The sequence below is a fragment of the Cavia porcellus genome, unplaced genomic scaffold (assembly GCF_034190915.1).
Source record: "Cavia porcellus strain 051 isolate PalLab524CR breed Dunkin Hartley unplaced genomic scaffold, mCavPor4.1 scaffold_3, whole genome shotgun sequence".
Lineage (NCBI taxonomy): Eukaryota > Metazoa > Chordata > Mammalia > Rodentia > Caviidae > Cavia > Cavia porcellus.
The window spans coordinates 45,732,265-45,749,885 of NW_026947486.1; the positions used below are offsets into that span (position 1 = coordinate 45,732,265).

The following is a 17,621-nucleotide window of genomic DNA, read 5'->3' on the forward strand; positions in this document are numbered from 1 at the left end:
AGCAACTGAGATTTTGCATTCAGCTGCACCAAGGGAATATAGGAAAATGACAAAATGAAACAGCAAAATGCAATTTTAAACCTTCAGCCCATCTCAAACAGGCCTAGGAGACATGGACATAGAAAAAATGGAAACCTCACACCTGAAACATCTGAAACGATAGCAACTGAAGCAAAGAAATAAGTCCACAAAGATGTAAAGGAAATCAGATCAGAAATAGTCTCCCAGGTAAAAGAAGAAATGATAACATAATAAAAGAAATGCTGAACACACCTAAAGAAGAAATAGTTAAAAAAAAAATAAACAGAGGCACACTGCAAAAAGATGGAAACCTTGAATGAACAAGATAAGGAAGAATTAGAATGCATGAAACAGATTCAAAGATTTATCCAGGAAATCAAAGATTTCATAAAAGCTGGCAAAACTGACTCAATGAAAGTGATGATAGACTTTCAGACCTTGAAGACAAGATTGCAGCTATTGAACAGGAAATGAAAGATCTTTTAAAAATGATAAGGAATCAGGAAATAACAATTCAATAGTTGCAAGATGATGCAAAGAAAAACAATGTGACATGGATAAGTGTAAATGAAAAAGATGACAACACAAATAGTATAAAAAGACTATTTGCAGATATAGTAGCTGAAAATTTCACAACCATGGGAAAGAAAGTGACTTACATATATTTGAAGCATATAGCACTTCAATTAGGCATAACCAAAATAAATCTACACCCAGACATATAATAATCAACCTCCAAGAAATTCAACATAAGAACACAATATTAATATTAAAAGGTGTTAGAAAGAAGAGACAGATCACCTATAAAGGAAAGCCCATCAGGATCGTGGAAGACTTCTCAGTACAAAAAATGAAGTCAAGAAAAACATGGAATTAAGTATTTCAGAACCTAAAGGTTATTGACTTCCAACCCAGATTGATGTACCCTGAAAAACTGTCTTTCAAAATTGATGGAGATATAAGATACTTCCATAGCAATGAACAGCTGAAGAACCTGATGATTACCAAAGCAATGCTGCAAAGAATACAGAGAGATATTCTAGATAGACATACAGATTGCTATGACTTCAAGAACATCAACATAAAAAAACCACTAAGAAAGACAAAAAATTAAACAGAGGCAAAGGTAATGATCAACAGTAGAAAGATAACATGACAAAAAGACTAATATATATCATTTATAACCATATACGTAAATGGCCTCAATTCATCAATTAAAAGAAACAGACTGGTAGAATGGATCAAGAAACAATATCCAACCATATGCTGTATACAAGAAACCCATCTAAACCAAAAGGAAATTCATAGACTGAAAGGCCAAAGATGAAAAACAATACTTCATGTAACAGGAACCCCAAAACAAGCAGAGGTAGCTATTTTGTTTGCAGACAATATGAGCTTCAAACCAAGAAAGATTAAAAGGGATAAACAAGGTCACTACATATTAGTTAGGGGAAAACTTCAAGAGGAAGTGATAACAATCTTCAATATATATGCACCGACTATGGGAGCACCCAGCTATATAAAACAAATATTAATAAAAATGAAAACTCAAATAAGCAATAACACAATTATAACAGGAGTCCTTAATACCACACTGACAGAAAGAGACAGATCAACTAGACAGAAAAGTAGCAAAAAAATAACAGAATTGAGTCACACTTGTGAATGTATGAACTTAGTAGATGTGTACACAGGTTCCATCCAACATCAGAATATATACATTTTTCTCAGCTTCACATGAGGCATTCTCTAAAATAGACCATATACTAGCCCATAGAACATGTATAAATAAATGGAAAAGAACTGAAATTATCCCATGCATAGTATCTGATCATAGCATAATGAAACTAGAAATTAATGACAAAAGAAACTGCAAAAACTCCATAAGCACATGGAAATTAAATAACATGCTCTTGAGCAATCAATGGATTACAGCAGATATTAAAGAAGAAATTAAATATCTACAAGCCAATGAAAATAGAAATAAAACTTACCAGAACCCTAACCCTAACTTGGGGAGTTCTGGGGGGGCAATGAAAGCAGTCCTCAGAAGGAAACTTATCGTGCTAAGTTTCCACATCAGGAAAACAGAACAAACAGAAGCATATGACTTCATGCTACACCTAAAACACTTAGGAAAAGAAGAGCAAGTCAAAGCCACAGTCAAAAGAAGGGAAGAAATTATAAAGAGTAGAGCAGAAATTAACACAGCAGAGAGTAAGAAAACAATACAAAGAACTAAGAAATGAAAGAATTGATTCTTTGAAAGAATAAAATTGATAAGCTAATATCAACCTTATTACAAAATGGAAAGATAAACTCAAGCAATAAGAAATGAAAAGGGCAAAATCACTACAGACTCTGTGGAAATGAAGAAGTTTGTCAATGTCTACTTTGAAAACCCTAACTCTTATATGTTTGATAACACAGAAGAAATGGAAAGGTTGTTAGAAACATATAAATTACCAAAGCTGGATCCAGAAGATGTAAAACTACTGAATCACTTAATTTAATGTAATTAAGACCTTACCAACAAGAAAGGCCCGAGTGATGGATTCACAGCTGAATTCTACAAGAAACTCAAAGAAGGCTTAATGCCAACACTCCTGAAACTCTTCAATAAAGATGAAAGGGAAGCCATTGTTCCTCATTCCTGGAAGCAAGGTTTACCCTAATTCTAAAACCAAAGAAAGACCCAACCAATAAAGAAAACTAAAGGCCAAATCAAAGAGGACGTCTGAAAATGAAAACAAATTTCTTGCTCATGGCTAGGAAGAACAAATACTGAGAAAATGGCCATTCCTACAAAATTGTTATACAGATTTTGTGAAATTCCAATCAAAATTCCATTAGCATACTACACATATCTAAAGAAATAATTCCTAAAATTCTTCTGAAAGCAGAAGAGACCTAGAATAGCAAAGGCAATCCTGGGCAACAAAGGCAAGGCAGGAAGCATCACAATCTCTGACTTGAAGTTATGATACAAAGCTACTGTGATAAGATCAGCATGGTACTGGACTAAAAATATACCTGAAGATTAATTGAATACATTAGAAGATACAACTACAACTATAAACACACTCAGCCACCTTATCTTTGACAAAGGGCCCAAAGAAGTACACAAGAAGAAAGATGATATCACAGAGTTTTATTGGATCATTGAACAGAACTGTTTGCAGTATCATTGTTGGAATGTCCACTCTACAAGCTTTAATTTTGTGACTTGAACAATTATTTCTAAGATGCCAATATGTAATCCATTAACTAGTGATTTCCTACTGTTCATTTTTTTCTGTAAATCTGTATAACTTGTACCCTTTCACTGTTTTTTTCTCCTTAAATAAAATTTAAAAAAAAGAATAGAAGAAGAAAGATAGCCTCTTTAATAAGTGTTGTTGGAAAAAACTGGCTTTCCATATGCTGAAAACTAAAAGTAGACCCATGCCTAAATCCATGCACTAAACTAAATACAAAATGGATCAAAGGAGACATATGCAAGCCTCTCTTGTGAGTCAGTGCCATTTGGAAAGACTGAACTAGGTCCCATGCAAGGAGATCCCCTCCCCCCAGATACAAGCACCATGTGTGGGAAGTTGCTGGCTTGGGGAGAGCCAGACCCAAGCCTCTATCGGTGAGTCAGCACCATTCACAGCCTGGGGAGGGAGAGAACCTGGCCCCATGGGAGGAGATCCTCACCAGGCTTCCAGTGCCCTGTGCAGGCTGCTGCTGTTTTGCAGAGATCCAGACCCAAGCCTCTCTCTGTGAGTCAGTACCATTCACAGACTGGGGAGGAAGACAACCAGGCCCCATGGGAGGAGATCCCTGCCTGTAAACCAGTGCCACGCATGGGCTGCTGCCAGCTTATGGAGAGCCAGATCCAAACTTCTCCCTGCAAGACAGTGCCATTTGTGGACTGTGAAGGGAGAGAATCAGGCCCCTTGGGATCCCCGCTTGGATTTCAGCACTATGTGCAGGGTGCTGCTGGCTCACAGAGAGCCAGACCCACGCCTCTCTCTGTGTGTCAGTGCCACTTGCAGACTGCAGAGGGAAAGATTCACGACCTACAGGGAGGAGTTTCCCCACCCCCTAAACCACATCATTTTCATTGTTTTTTTCTTCTGGATTGGGTTTATACTCTTTTGTTTTGTTTATGTTAATTCTGATGGTGTGAACAACTGTTTGAAAGATAGCAAGACATGTTATGGAAGCCATCTTATTTACTACTGGTTTGTTTTGAGGTTGCATTCTTGTTTTGTTTTTGTTGCTTCTATTTTATCCTGTTCTGTGAAATTTTTAATATGTCTGAAGGTGGTATTTGTAGCATTTTGAAGACAACAAAGGCATTGTGGTAACTATTGTTGATTTCAAAAGGTTTGGATGTCCGGTATCAATTATTCTGGTTTATTTTGATTATTGATTTTCTTCCGTTTTATTTTTTTTTGTTTTTTCATCTTTAAAATAAAAAAGGATCAAAGATATAAATATTAAAACAAAAATACTAAAGCTACTGGAGGACAAAGTAGGTAGAAACCTTGAATACATAGGAGTAGGCAGAGAATTCATGAACGAAAATCAAACTGCATGGGAGATACTTCCCAGAATTAACAATCAGAATGTCATCTTATTAAAATGCTTTTGCATGTCAAAACAGAGTGAAAAGGAAACTCATGAATTTTGAAAAAATCTTAGTCAACTGATCCTTAGACAAAGGCTTTCTATTTAAAACATATAAAGAATTTAAAAATCAGACCCCCAAAATTCAAAGACTCAATCCAAAAATGGGCATCTGGATACACATTTCTCAGCTGAAGAAATACAAATAGCAAATAAATACATGGAGTAATGTTAAGCATATTGGCCATTAGAGAAATGAAAATTAAAACCACACTGAGATTCCATTTCACTTCAGAAAGAGTGACCAAGATCAAGAAAACAACCAGTAACAAATGCTGGAGAGGCTGTGGGGAAAAATGAATTCTTATGCACTATTGGTAGGAATGTAGACTGGTGCAATCACTGGAAGTCAGCCTGGAGGTTTTTCAAAAAGCTGGGCTTGGAAGTCCCATTTGATCCAGATATTTCACTTCTGGGCATATTCCCAGAGGAATGGAAAACATCATTCCACAGTGATATATGTGCACCCATGTTTGTAGCAGCACAATTTGTAATAGCCAACTCTTGCAAGCAATCTAAATGCCCATCAACTGAGGAATGGCTCAAAAAGATGTGGTCATTTTATACAATGGGATACTACTCAGCTATAAAGAAGGATCACACTGATGCTTTTATAGGTAAATCAATGCAAATTGAGACCACTCTCATAAGTGAAATAAATCAAGCACATGTTTAAAATACAATATTGTCTCCCTAGGATAAGAAACTGAACCAGTAAATAAGATCCAAAATCTTGAATAAAAATTGTGAAAGTCAAAGAAACTACTTAACCCCTGCTGCCACCACATGGAAGATTACCACTGAGCTCGACCCCAGCTCAGACTGCTGGGCATGCCTTTGACCTTCCCTCCCCCTCCTACCTCCCCCCAGTTTTGCTCAGAGAGGAAAACCACTGAGCTCAGCCTGGGCTATGCCATGGCTTGGGCAGCTGGGAGTTCCCTGGTGCCTCCTCCAGTACTAGGCAGAGTAAAACCACTGAGCTCTGCCTTGGCTCGGGCTTCTGGGAATGTCTGCATGCCTCAGCACCCCCTTTCACTGCTGTATGGAGAAAGACCGCCAAGTTCCACCCCGGTTTGGGCAGCTGAGCCGGGCCACTGCAGCTGCACAGATGAGGACTGCTGCACTCCTTCCTGGCTCAGGCTGCTGTGCCATGCGTGTGACCCAGCATGCTCCTTTCATGTGCTGACCCAGAGAGGACTGACACACTCACACTGGCTTGACCCACTTGTCCCTCAGTTACCCTCCCCATCTTTTAAACCAAGCACTGCTCTGAACATTTGGCTCCCACTCTCCCTCCCAGAACATTGAACTGCAGTGGACTTGTAGTGCTGGTTTGACTGGAGACTTGGTGGTCCCTCACCCCAACAGAGGACCCTGGCAGGTTCTGGTCACTGGTACCCAACAATCTGGCAGATATCAACCACACAGTAAGGCCCTAGGAGATATACTGCTGACAATTGTGACTATTGGGATTAAATAAACAGATATTGACCCAGAAGGTAAAAATGACAAAATGAAAAGGCAAGATGCAATCTCAAACATCTAGTCCATCAGGTGCAAGGACAGGCAACAGTGAAATAGAGGGCTTTAAAAGTCATGCACTAGAAATCTCTGAAAATATAGCAAATGAACTAAGAAAAAAATCCATGATACTACAGAGGAAATCAAATTAGAAGTAATGTCTTATGTAAAGACAGAAATAACCTTAGTAAAGAATTTGTTCAACATAGCTAGGGAAGAAATAGATAAAAATATAGGAGCATGGGAAATTGATTGAAACTTTGAATGAACAATGTAGAGAACAAGCAGAACCCATGAAACAAATTCAGAAAGATATTCAAGAAACAAAATTTCTATTGAAAGCTGGCAAAATCATTTAAATGAAGCTGAGGATAGAATTTTAGACCTTGAGGACAAGATTGCAGACAGTAATCATGAAAAGGTAGAATTTATAAAAACAACAAAGCAACATGAAATGACAGTCCAGCAGCTTCAAGATGATGCTGAGAGAAACAATGTAAGATTGATGGGCATCAGTGAGGATGTAGGAGACAACTCAAAGGACACAACTAAGCTGTTCACAGAAGTAATAGCAGAAAATTTCCCAAACATGGGGAAAACATCTGACATACAAATAAGTGAGGCCTATAGAACACCAAACAGTCATAAACAACATACATCTACATCCAGACATATAATAATTAAGATCCCACACATATAGCATAAAAACAGAATACTAAAAGCTGTTAGAGAAAAGACATGACTCATCAAGGAAAGCCTATTAGAATGATGGCAGACTTCTCAGCACCAAACTTTCAGGTTAAGACGAGCTTGGAGTGAAGTATTTCAAGCCAAAAAGAAAACAACTTTAAATCCAGACTGATGTATCCAGAAAAACTGTCTTTCAAATTTAATGGAGAAACAAGATACTTCTATGACAAAGAACAACTGAGGAAACATGTATCTACCAAACCAATCCTAGAAAAATTATTGAAAGACATACTAGAAAGAGATAAAAATGACTACAATTTCCAGAACAACAGAAGGAAACCAACTTGTCCAACAGAAGGCTGGACAAGAAATAAAACAAGGGAGGAAAAAATATATATATATTTGTATATACACACTTAAGCTAGCTAAGATGATTATGGTACTAATTCTATTAGTTCTTGGAACTAAACAGTTGCCATTCATATAATTAGATAAATTTGCACATTTATATCTGGTAGTCTGAACAATTCTTTTGAAAATAACTATGCAAAATAACCACCTTATTTATGTTTCTACCACCTTGTTTTGAAAGCTTATATTGTCATTGTTCTGGGCTCTTTGTTATTGTTAATTACTTTTTCTTTTGTTTCTTGTTTGCTAGCAATTTTTTTTTATTTTTCCCTCTAATACATAAAGGATATATGTAAATATATAGGTTTATACATGCTTAGAACATCTCTTAAAGTGTTTAAAAGAATTGATTTTATGGGACTTCTGGGAGAACATGGTGGATAGATAGCAGCAGCCTCGGAGGCTCTCTGAGAAACTGCACTTAAAATCCAGGAATGGTGCCGGGCAAGAAATCCTAAGCAAGGGGAGATATACTTTGCCGACCCAGGAATGAACTAAACTAAGAGAAATCAACTGGAAACACAATCCTGGTGATATAACAGGGACAGATAAGGTCTCAGCGTGGAAGCTGGACCCCGAGCCACTGGAAGCTGCAATTTGAATTTCCTGCAGCTGCTGCTGTGTCCCAATCAGTGCAGCAAGGAGAGAGGCACGAAAGCTCTGAGAATGGGAAGTGGTGAATGGAGTTGAGAGCAGGACTGGCCGGGAGCTCTGCATTGACCTGTGGTGAGTGAGTGGATCGGGGACCATTCCATAGGAGGCTTCAGCAAAGGACATACTGAGACTGGGCAGACTAGCCAGAACAGTTTGTTGCAGTGACTTCAGTCACATATTCCCCTCTCAAACATGATTGGTAGGGAGTGTCTGACCTGCATGATGCCACTGACTAAGACCCAGTAGGCTAGCCAAAACCAGGTCTCAGTGCCTGGAGGTGCACCCTAGCAATGAAGCCTTTGTTAGGTTGACCTGGAGGGGCGGGCCCAGCATAGGCTGCCCAGGTCTCTGTCTCCCTAGTATATTGCAATGGGTGGGAACACCTAGCCAGAGCAATTCAAACAAACTGTAAATGACAAAGAAAGAAACCACACAATTCAAACAAACTGTAACCAACAAAGAAAGAAACTGCCTCCTATATTCACTTGTATAAAAGGAACAAAAAATACGGGAAGAGGGAGCAACAAGAAAGGGTCCTCGGCCCCCAATCCTGAGAAACATGCAATATCAGACACGGCACCAATAGACATAAAGCACTATCTTCAGAGCCTCATAGACGACATCAGGAATGAAGTTATTAATGACCTGAAGCAAGATATAAGTAGAATAGTTAGAGAAATGCTAAGCACCACCCAAGAAAAAACAGATGGTGGAATGGAAGAACAGAGAAAAAGGGGAGAATTCTTTGATGGAGAAAATAGAGAAAACATAGAATACATGAAGCAGGTTCAAAGAGATTACCAGGAAACTAAAAACTCTATCAAAAACTGGCATAACAGCTTGAAAGAAACTAAGGATAGATTATCTGAACTGGAGGGCAGATTTGTAATATGGGAGTATGAAATGAAAAACTTCTTAAAAATAACAACAAAAAAACCCAAACAGCAACAATATAAGGCTAGAAGATGCTAAGAGGATCTATAACTTAAGAATTAAGAACATAAAAGAAGAAGTAGGGACACAAACAAATGGACTACAAAAGCTATTCACAGAAATAATCCAAGAGAATTTCCCTAATTTAGCAAATGGTAAAGATACTCAGATGTATGAGGCATACAGGACCCCAGCCACCTACAACTCAAAGACAGCTACACCCAGGCATATAATAATCAAAATTCCAGGAATCCAATATAAGAACAGAATATTAAAAGCCATCAGAGACAAGAAACAGATCACTTACAAGGGAACACCAATCAGAATTACAGTAGACTTCTCAGCAAAAACCATCAAATCACGAAGAGTCTGGGAGGAAATAATTCAGGCTTTGAAAGATAATAACCTCCAGCCAAGATTGATATATCCTGCACAATGGTCCCTAGAAATTTACAGAAAAACAAGGTGCTTCCAGGATAAAGAGGAACTAGGGGAATTTGCAACCACGAATTCAACTCTACAGGGAATACTGCAGGATATTCTAAAAAAGGAAAATACCAAGATTCCAGAAATAGTGGCAGAAATGCCACAATGAATGGAGCAGAAAGCAAAATGAAGAAGACAAACTGACAACAAATGACAGAAAAAGAGCTCAACAGAAATGAGGCAGAGAGGATTGGATGGTAGGAACAGCTATTTTGGAGAAAACAAGACATCGTAATAGCTAGTGCTAATTTAGTATCATCTTGTTTTGAAGTCCACCAAACTTGTATTCTTCTGTCTCCACTGGTCTTAAAAGGTTGTATCTTATTGGATTTTATTATATATGATAATATAATTAAAAAATTTTATAGACAAGGAGATTATACAGAAACCATTGTTCATTTTCTGTTAATTGGTTCTAAATACCAATTACCAATCTGTATCTTCCTAATAATGTCATTCTCTTGAATGGTTTTATAGTGTCTTGATAGGTGCTACAGTATACAAAGTTATACTCAAAGATTTCAAGGAAAGAGATACTATGGTAACTGTTTTTATGTCAGGATATCTTGTGGTGAAACACTATTTTGCTTAAATGGTTATGGTTTGACCTGCACTGTTCTGTTGTTATGCCCTCTTTTATCTCAATCCCCCCCTTTTTAAATTATTTACTTTTTTCTTTTTATTTTTTTAATTAAGGGAAAAATCAATAAAAAATAGCAGGATACATTATAGTAACCTACTTTGATTTCCTATTAACTTGATTTGAAATCCCGTATTGCCCTCACCATCTTGTTTTGACTGATTTTCCCCTATTCTGCTTTGCTTGATAGCACCAAGTTCAAAAGTATAGGCAAAACTGTGCAGATAATAAGATTCATTATGATGCCCATTCTGGTTGAGTATTATCTTCTTTTAAAGTCCTATAATGTCTCCAGTGCTTTGGTTTTATTCTTTACTGCTTTGTTCAATTTTATAATAACTATCAATTCTTCTTAAAATAGCAAGAGGCAGTTTGGTCACCATTGTTGATCACCTTGTATTTTGTTTTTACATTATCTATTATGTCCATCCTTTTGATTTGACTGACTCTGTTCTGATATGTCGCATTTGGTTTTACTCTCTTCAAAAAAGTAATAAGAACTGTGAAAGTAATGAAACCCAAAATGTGTAATTGTCATTGTACAAAAGAAAAGAAAAGAAAGTGCTCTAAAGGTTATAACTGCATATATGTTTAAGTGTATAAGATAGATAACCATATTACCGATTTTTTTCATCATTGAACAAAACTGTTTGCGCTCTCACTGTTTGAAAGTCCACTTTATATGCTTCAATTTTGTAATTTGAACAACTATTTCTAAGATGAGAATATGTAATCTATTAACTAGTGATTTCTTACTGCTTATTTTTTAAATTTTGTATTACTTGTACACTTTTCTGTTTTTTTCTTAAATAAAAAAAGAATTGATTTTATTACTTTTGATTGTGTGATCAGCTACTTTGAATAAAAGGAGATATTATGGTAGCCATTGATGATTTACCATAATCTTGTTGTGAAGCCCACTAACACTTTTATTCCTTGTTTTGATTGGTTTTAGCCTGTTTTATATTATTTAATTTCAAATATATGACGGTATGGTCAGCTATTTTGAAGATAAGAGATATTATAATAGTCATTGTTATTTTTCTTATTATCTGGTTTTGAATGCCTGTAATGCTTTATTTCTTTTGTTTTCAATGGTTTTTTTTCTATTTTGTCTTGTGTGAAGATATAGACAACTATTTTGAAGAAAACAAGACATGGTAACTGTTTTTGATTTTCTGTTGCTTTGTTTTGAAGTCCTGTGTTAATTGTATTGTTTTGTTCTGATCTGTTTTATTTTGGTTCATTCTCTTTTTAAAAAAATAGAATGAGAGATTCCATTTCATCCAGTTCTTTTCCTTCTGGGTATTTTCCTAGAAGATTTAAAAACATTATATGTTTTTAATATGTACACCCATGTTTATAACAGCACAATTTGTAATAGCTAAATCTTGGAAACAACCCAAATGTCTATCTACCAAGCAATGGATAAAAGTGATGTGATATTTTTATACAATGTAGTACTACTTAGCTATAAAAAAGATAAACTTGAGGTTTTAATTGGTAAATGGATGCAATTTGAGGTCATACTCAAAAATCAGACTAACATGTATGAATGTCATATTGTCTTCCTAAGGTAAAAAATGAAAGAGTAAATAGGATCCAAAATGTAAAATATATAATGAGAAATAGGAAGAAGCTGCTCAAAAGGAACAACAACTGGTCTGGGGGAAAGGAGAAAAGAAAGAAGGGAAAAGAATACACACACACACACACACACACACACACACATATACATATAGATGATAGATAATTATATTACTAATCTCTTAGTTCATCAAAAAATGGATTGCGATTTCTGTTTTTTCAATTGTTCATTTTTGTATCTTGTAATCTGAATAACTACTTTGTAGATAACAGTATGAAATGTATTAACCATTATTTATCTCTTGTTATTTTGTTTTGAAATTCTGTATCATCTTTTTAATTTTTTTGTTTTTAAAATTAAAAAAGAAATCAAAAGTGTGATAGGGAGATAAGAGCAGCTCTATAGCCCCATAATACTCTAGCCTTTTTTTCTGATTCCTAAAGAACCATTAAAATCCATCTATACCTCTGAAGAGAATAAATGGTCCTTAGGATAAGGAATTTAAAAGGGGTTCTGGTTGTATTTAGGACACAAACTAGTTCTTTGCCAAGAGATACATTGAAAGGCTATAAAATGCCTCATAATTCCTTCTATTTGGGAAGAGATGATACCTTGTAAATGTTCACTAGAGTTTTCACAGGATTAGCTAACCAAATGGGTCTGCAAACCTTGCCAATTTTGTGCTTACAACAATCCAGGCAAGCCCAAACCACCTACTTTATTAAAACCAAACAGAGGAAAGGGACCTATTCTGTAGAAAGCTGGCAATTAGACTTTACATATTTGCAACCATGTTAAATATTTAAGCAGATGTCAACTTTAGTTGACACTTTTTAAGAATGGATAGAAGCCTTTCCTACTCTTTCAGAAAAGAATACAGGACTAGTCATGGTACTTAAAGAAATAATCCCTAGATTTGGACTACCCAAGTATCTCCAGAGTGACAACAAACCTTTTACCTCCCAAATAGAGAGTGGCCAGGGCTTTAGGAATAAAGCACCATGTTCACTCCACTAGGTTCCCTCAATATTCTGGAAAAGTAGATCCAACAGGACCTTGAAGCAAGGCCTGACAAAACTTTGCCAAGAGGCCAGTGAATTTTGGCTCTGGTTGGTAACAGTACCAACCAGAAAGTTGTACCACTCATGAAAGTTTATAATTGTCCCAAACTGGGTCAACTTTGAGTTCATTTGAGATGCTAAAAGGTTATTTCTATCCTCTGATATGATAGTAGATCCAGATACTATAAGACTCTTAGAATATCTCATCAATCTGGGCTAATTATAGCCCAGAATGTATGGAGCTACCCAAACGTATGGAGAATATGGCCAGTTCCTGGTCCAGGGATACAACCTCGTGTCTTCCCTGGTGACCAAGTGCTTGTAAAATCTTAGAGAGTGGGAACACCAACAGACCAATAAATCCAAAATGGAAATGCCCATTTTCAATGATTATTACAACATTCATTGCAGTAAAGGTGTCAGAGATAGATACTTGTATTCATCTTTCTGGATTAAACGTGGACCCACCTGAACTGTATAAAGAACATGACCACTCAAAAAGAAAGATCTACTCCTGTGAACCTCTGGAAGATTTGATATTTCTCTTCAAAAAACAAGACTTTGGTGCTGCTACAGATAAGTAGAAAAGACCTCATTAAGGCCTTGGATCTTAGACTTTTGATAATTTAGCTGATATACTTCAACATACATTCTTCTCTACAGGAATCACAAGGGTCTGACCTGGTCCTCATACCTGGGATAATCATAAATTTTCTTTCTCCTGTGTAATAGGCATTCTGAGGGTCACTTTTTCATCATTATTTTCTGACATGTTTTATTTCTCTCAACCCAGTCATAAACCACACCTCAAAGTAGTTGGAGAGTGCATGATCCATAGTAAGTAGGGTCTACAGCCTCTTCCAGCTGGGAGAAGCTATAAAAGACAGAGGCTTTCATTCTTTTAGAACTCCATAAAAATTTACAGAATTTATGTCTCTCAAGGACAAATGATATAGGAGATAAGGAATGGCAAACTGATTGGAGAAAATGGATGGGACATGGCAATTATAAGATCCTAAGGCAATGCTAGAACCCTATATGTAGAACTTCTTGTGAGCTCCAATCAAATATACATGGCATAAAAGAAGATTGGATGCCACTGGGAGCTGCTATTGTGAATTCCTACAATAGCCCATACAACATTCCTCAAATGCAGCATGTACTTTTATATTTGCTTTTACCTTCTTTTTCTCTTTGGCTCAAGTTCACTCCACAGAGGTGGTTTGTTTTATACCCACTCACCTCACATTTTTCAAATAAACTTTTGGTATCATTAAAAAGAAGGGGATAGTCCTGCAGCCCTTAAAGGCCCTAGCCTCATTTACAGGTCCTGAGGAACCATGCTGGACTCTCTTCAGGAAATGCAGTCACAAGCTGTTAAAAACTCCATGGGAAAAGGTCACTAGAATTTTTACAGGAGTAAGTAGAAAGCTATTCCTGAGAATCTGTGAAAGACCTGAGGCTCCTCTTCAAAAAGCAAACTCAAGTATTGTTCTGGATAAAGATAAGTAGAGTCACTAATGACCCTAATTCACCACAGTTTAAATGGGTACCTGTTTTTAATTATACCCATTATGTGGGTTATGTTGCTAAGGTTATGGCTCTCAGACATTTAATAATTTTTTTTTTTTTTGGTACCGGGGATCAAACTCACAACTTTGACTTTGCCAGGCAGACAGTTAGGCCACTGAGCTAAATCCCCAGCCCCTGTTTAATAATTTAAACCCACTCTCAACCATAGTCTCTTTCATTATCTTCTGACATTTTTTTAACCCAGCCAGTGAACCATGGCACCAAAAGGTAGTTGGAGAGCACATAATCCCCAATAGGCAGGGTTTATGGCTCCCTCCACCTGAAGAAGCTGTAGGAAACAGAGACTTCCAGTTCCTCAGCACTCCTTTTTGGAATGGGAATGCTTACCCTGTGCCATTGTATATTGAGAATATGTAATTTGCTTTTTGAATTTTATAGCAGTTCAGAGCTAAGAATGTCCTATGAGTCTCAAGGAAGACTTTTGTCTTGAACTTTTGAACAATGATGGAATTGTTGAGACTTTGGGGAGAACATTAGTGAAGTCTTGGTTGAACATATGATAGTTGTATCATGTTAGGTAGAATTATTACCTTGTCATATTTTATAGATTAAGTATGACTAAAGGAGATATGTTTGGCTGTCAAACTGAGAAAGAATTGAATGTGACATTTAAGCTGGATTGTCAACTTGATTGACTTGTGAGTCACTTAGGGGGTTATGAAAGTACAATTCTGGGTGTGTCTGGGTAAATAATGAAGGTATGGATTTTTAAAGATTTTTTTGGTCTTTTTTGAGTCAGCATTTCACTGTATGATTCAGTCTGGCCTTGAACTCACTTTTTGCCCAGGCTGGCCTCAAATTTGTGGCAATCCTCCTGCCTCAGCCTCCTGAGTTCTGAGATTACAGATGTGCTCCACCATGCCCAGCTGTTGAGGTATGAATTTAGATACTATATCTGGCTCAAGGTCTCATTCTTTCTGCTCTATCTAGTGGGGTTCATATTATTGAGGGATCACAGTAAATTATGTAAAAGTAAATTAAATGCTGTTTCAGACAAATCAAACCATCTTCTGTGAAATGAGACTATTTTTCCCCTGCTCTATTTCCTTTCTGCCATGAACTGAGCAGTTTTGCTTCATTATGCATATCTACATTTCTTCCTTGCAGCTACCTGATTATGGTCTATATCTTCTAAAGCAGTAAGGCAAATCAAAACTCTTCCTTCATTTGTGGGTGTTAGGTATTTATCTCCCACAGCAGGAGAGATAAAGCTGAATATTTTAATCTGTTATATACTAAAATAAATTTGAAGCTCTCAGATATTTGAATGAAGATGCCAAATAAAATTTGTAAATATAATAAAAATATACAAAGAAATAAATTATGTTTAGTTCCTTTCCTAAGCCCCCAGCCTTTATAGACCAAAATAATCTTTTCTGTTAATTTCAGTACTTAGATTGAATTATTTAATTACAAATAAGTCAAGTCAGTGATATATGTTAAGCTCTAAAAAAGAAGATTGGAATACTTAAAAAGAGGTATTGCATCTTAGAGGGGTGGAGAACATAAGTCTCATTCCAGAGATGATGGTTTGATCTGTCTGAAGCAACATTTAATTTACTTTTACATAATTTACTGTGATCCCTCAGTAATATGAACCCCACTAGATGAATACAGAGGATTTCTTTGGAAACATAAGATGCCTAAAATCCATTTCTGTCTTTAAACTCGGATGAAAAGTAACTCAGAAATGTGAAACTGTAATTCAGTATAAGGAGAAACATCTTAGCACAAGACAAGTGAGTCATTAATTGATTAATGAAAGTAAGCAATAAACATAAACATAATTGATTTTATTTTTAGTAAAGATGGTGATGGAATCTTTGTTAAGATAACTTCAAGATAAAAAAGCAAGATTCATTTTGAAAAGGGGACCATACCTCTTTGAGCAAAGTAATATCCTTCACAAATGTTCTTTACTATGGTCGTCAGTGTTTCTTATGTTGTAATGTCGGAGGATGCCTAAGTGGAAATTATAAGATTGAAAAGGAAGTTAATGATCTTAGCAGCAGTACAAGAGGATCACAAAACTTAGCAGCCTTAGGTACAGATTCAGAGTTTGTGATGGGACATCAAAACTTTACTGACAGATTTGGGGCTAGTCATTAAAATTTGTGACTCTTTTTAACTCTTCATTCATTTTTGCATTTGAAATAGGGGGAGGCTCTTAGATTACAGACTATGACTGTCCACAAATGTTTGGTCTTGTGAGCAAACATTTTTTATATCTAAAGATAAATATAGTAGTGTAAAATATTCCTTTATGAAACATGATATTACCCTATTTTTCATTATAAACATTTCATTGTAAAGTTGTAAGAGGAATAATTTCCAAATTCCTATCCAAAGAACTAATTTGCTAGGAATGGGAGTTAGAACAATAAAATATCAAGTATATCTCTCTGGGATGTCTTAGGGACTGTATCCCTTTAAGGGAGAATGGCTCACAGGAACTTGGCCTCTTCTCCTTATTAACTCAAATATTATTTATTGCTTTTATCACTAATATTACATATACACATTAAAATTTGACTGCTTCATTGCCTTGTATAATTAACTTTTATTTGATGTGTGTTTCTTTTTTCAGATAAATTATATTTGAGAATCTGCAAATTACAATGAACTTTCCAGAAATGAACAGATAATGTGTTCTTGAAGTAATTGTGACCTAAATTGTTTTAGTCTAAATTTTCATTGTTTCATGGCAAAACTTTAATTCCTTTCTTCAAGGAAACTAGGCGTCCAAGGTGGGTCACTTTTCTTTATGTGCAGTCTTAGTGTCAATAAAATAAACATCTTCTCCAAGTTTATCCTTAGCAAAGAGAAAGAAACTGGACATCTACTGAGAAAAATGGAAATCAAAAGAAAACAAAAGTAAAGGAAGTGCAAAATATAAAACATAATACAGTTTTAAAAGTAGAAAATTAAATCCTGTATAGTAATATTGTAGTTTGAGAATATCCTGTATTTAGATAATCATTTTTCAGAGCTTCAATTTTCTTTCCCTCTTCAAATTCTACCCCCTTTTTCAGGTAAGGCATTGATATAGGTAACCTACTATAATCTGAATGGAGTGTGTATTTCAGGTGAGAGTTATATGGAGTTGGCATTTACACTTTGTTAATCATATGGTAAAATTTACAAAAAAGTTTGATTGACTTTTCTGAGGTCTTTATATATCAATAAAGCTACAGTGAATGAATGTTGAGTGCACAAAATTCCTTTGTGAACTTAATTCTGTCACAGGTTTTTGTTTATACATAACTTATATTTCTTCCTAGTGCGGAATGAGAAAGTTTATGGACTTCTAAAATTCACCTAAGAGAAGGGTCATATTGTCAGA

General features: G+C 35.9%; 1 protein-coding gene across 1 annotated transcript in view; it reads right to left on the minus strand.

The window, feature by feature from the left end:
- Cysltr1 (cysteinyl leukotriene receptor 1) overlaps nucleotides 1-16,242 on the minus strand; it is a gene marked incomplete at its 5' end in the record, with an annotated part of 43,645 nt that extends 27,403 nt beyond the window's left edge. Inside the window, 1 exon segment of the mRNA NM_001172941.2 lies at nucleotides 16,159-16,242.
- Between the last annotated feature and the right edge of the window lie 1,379 nt (nucleotides 16,243-17,621).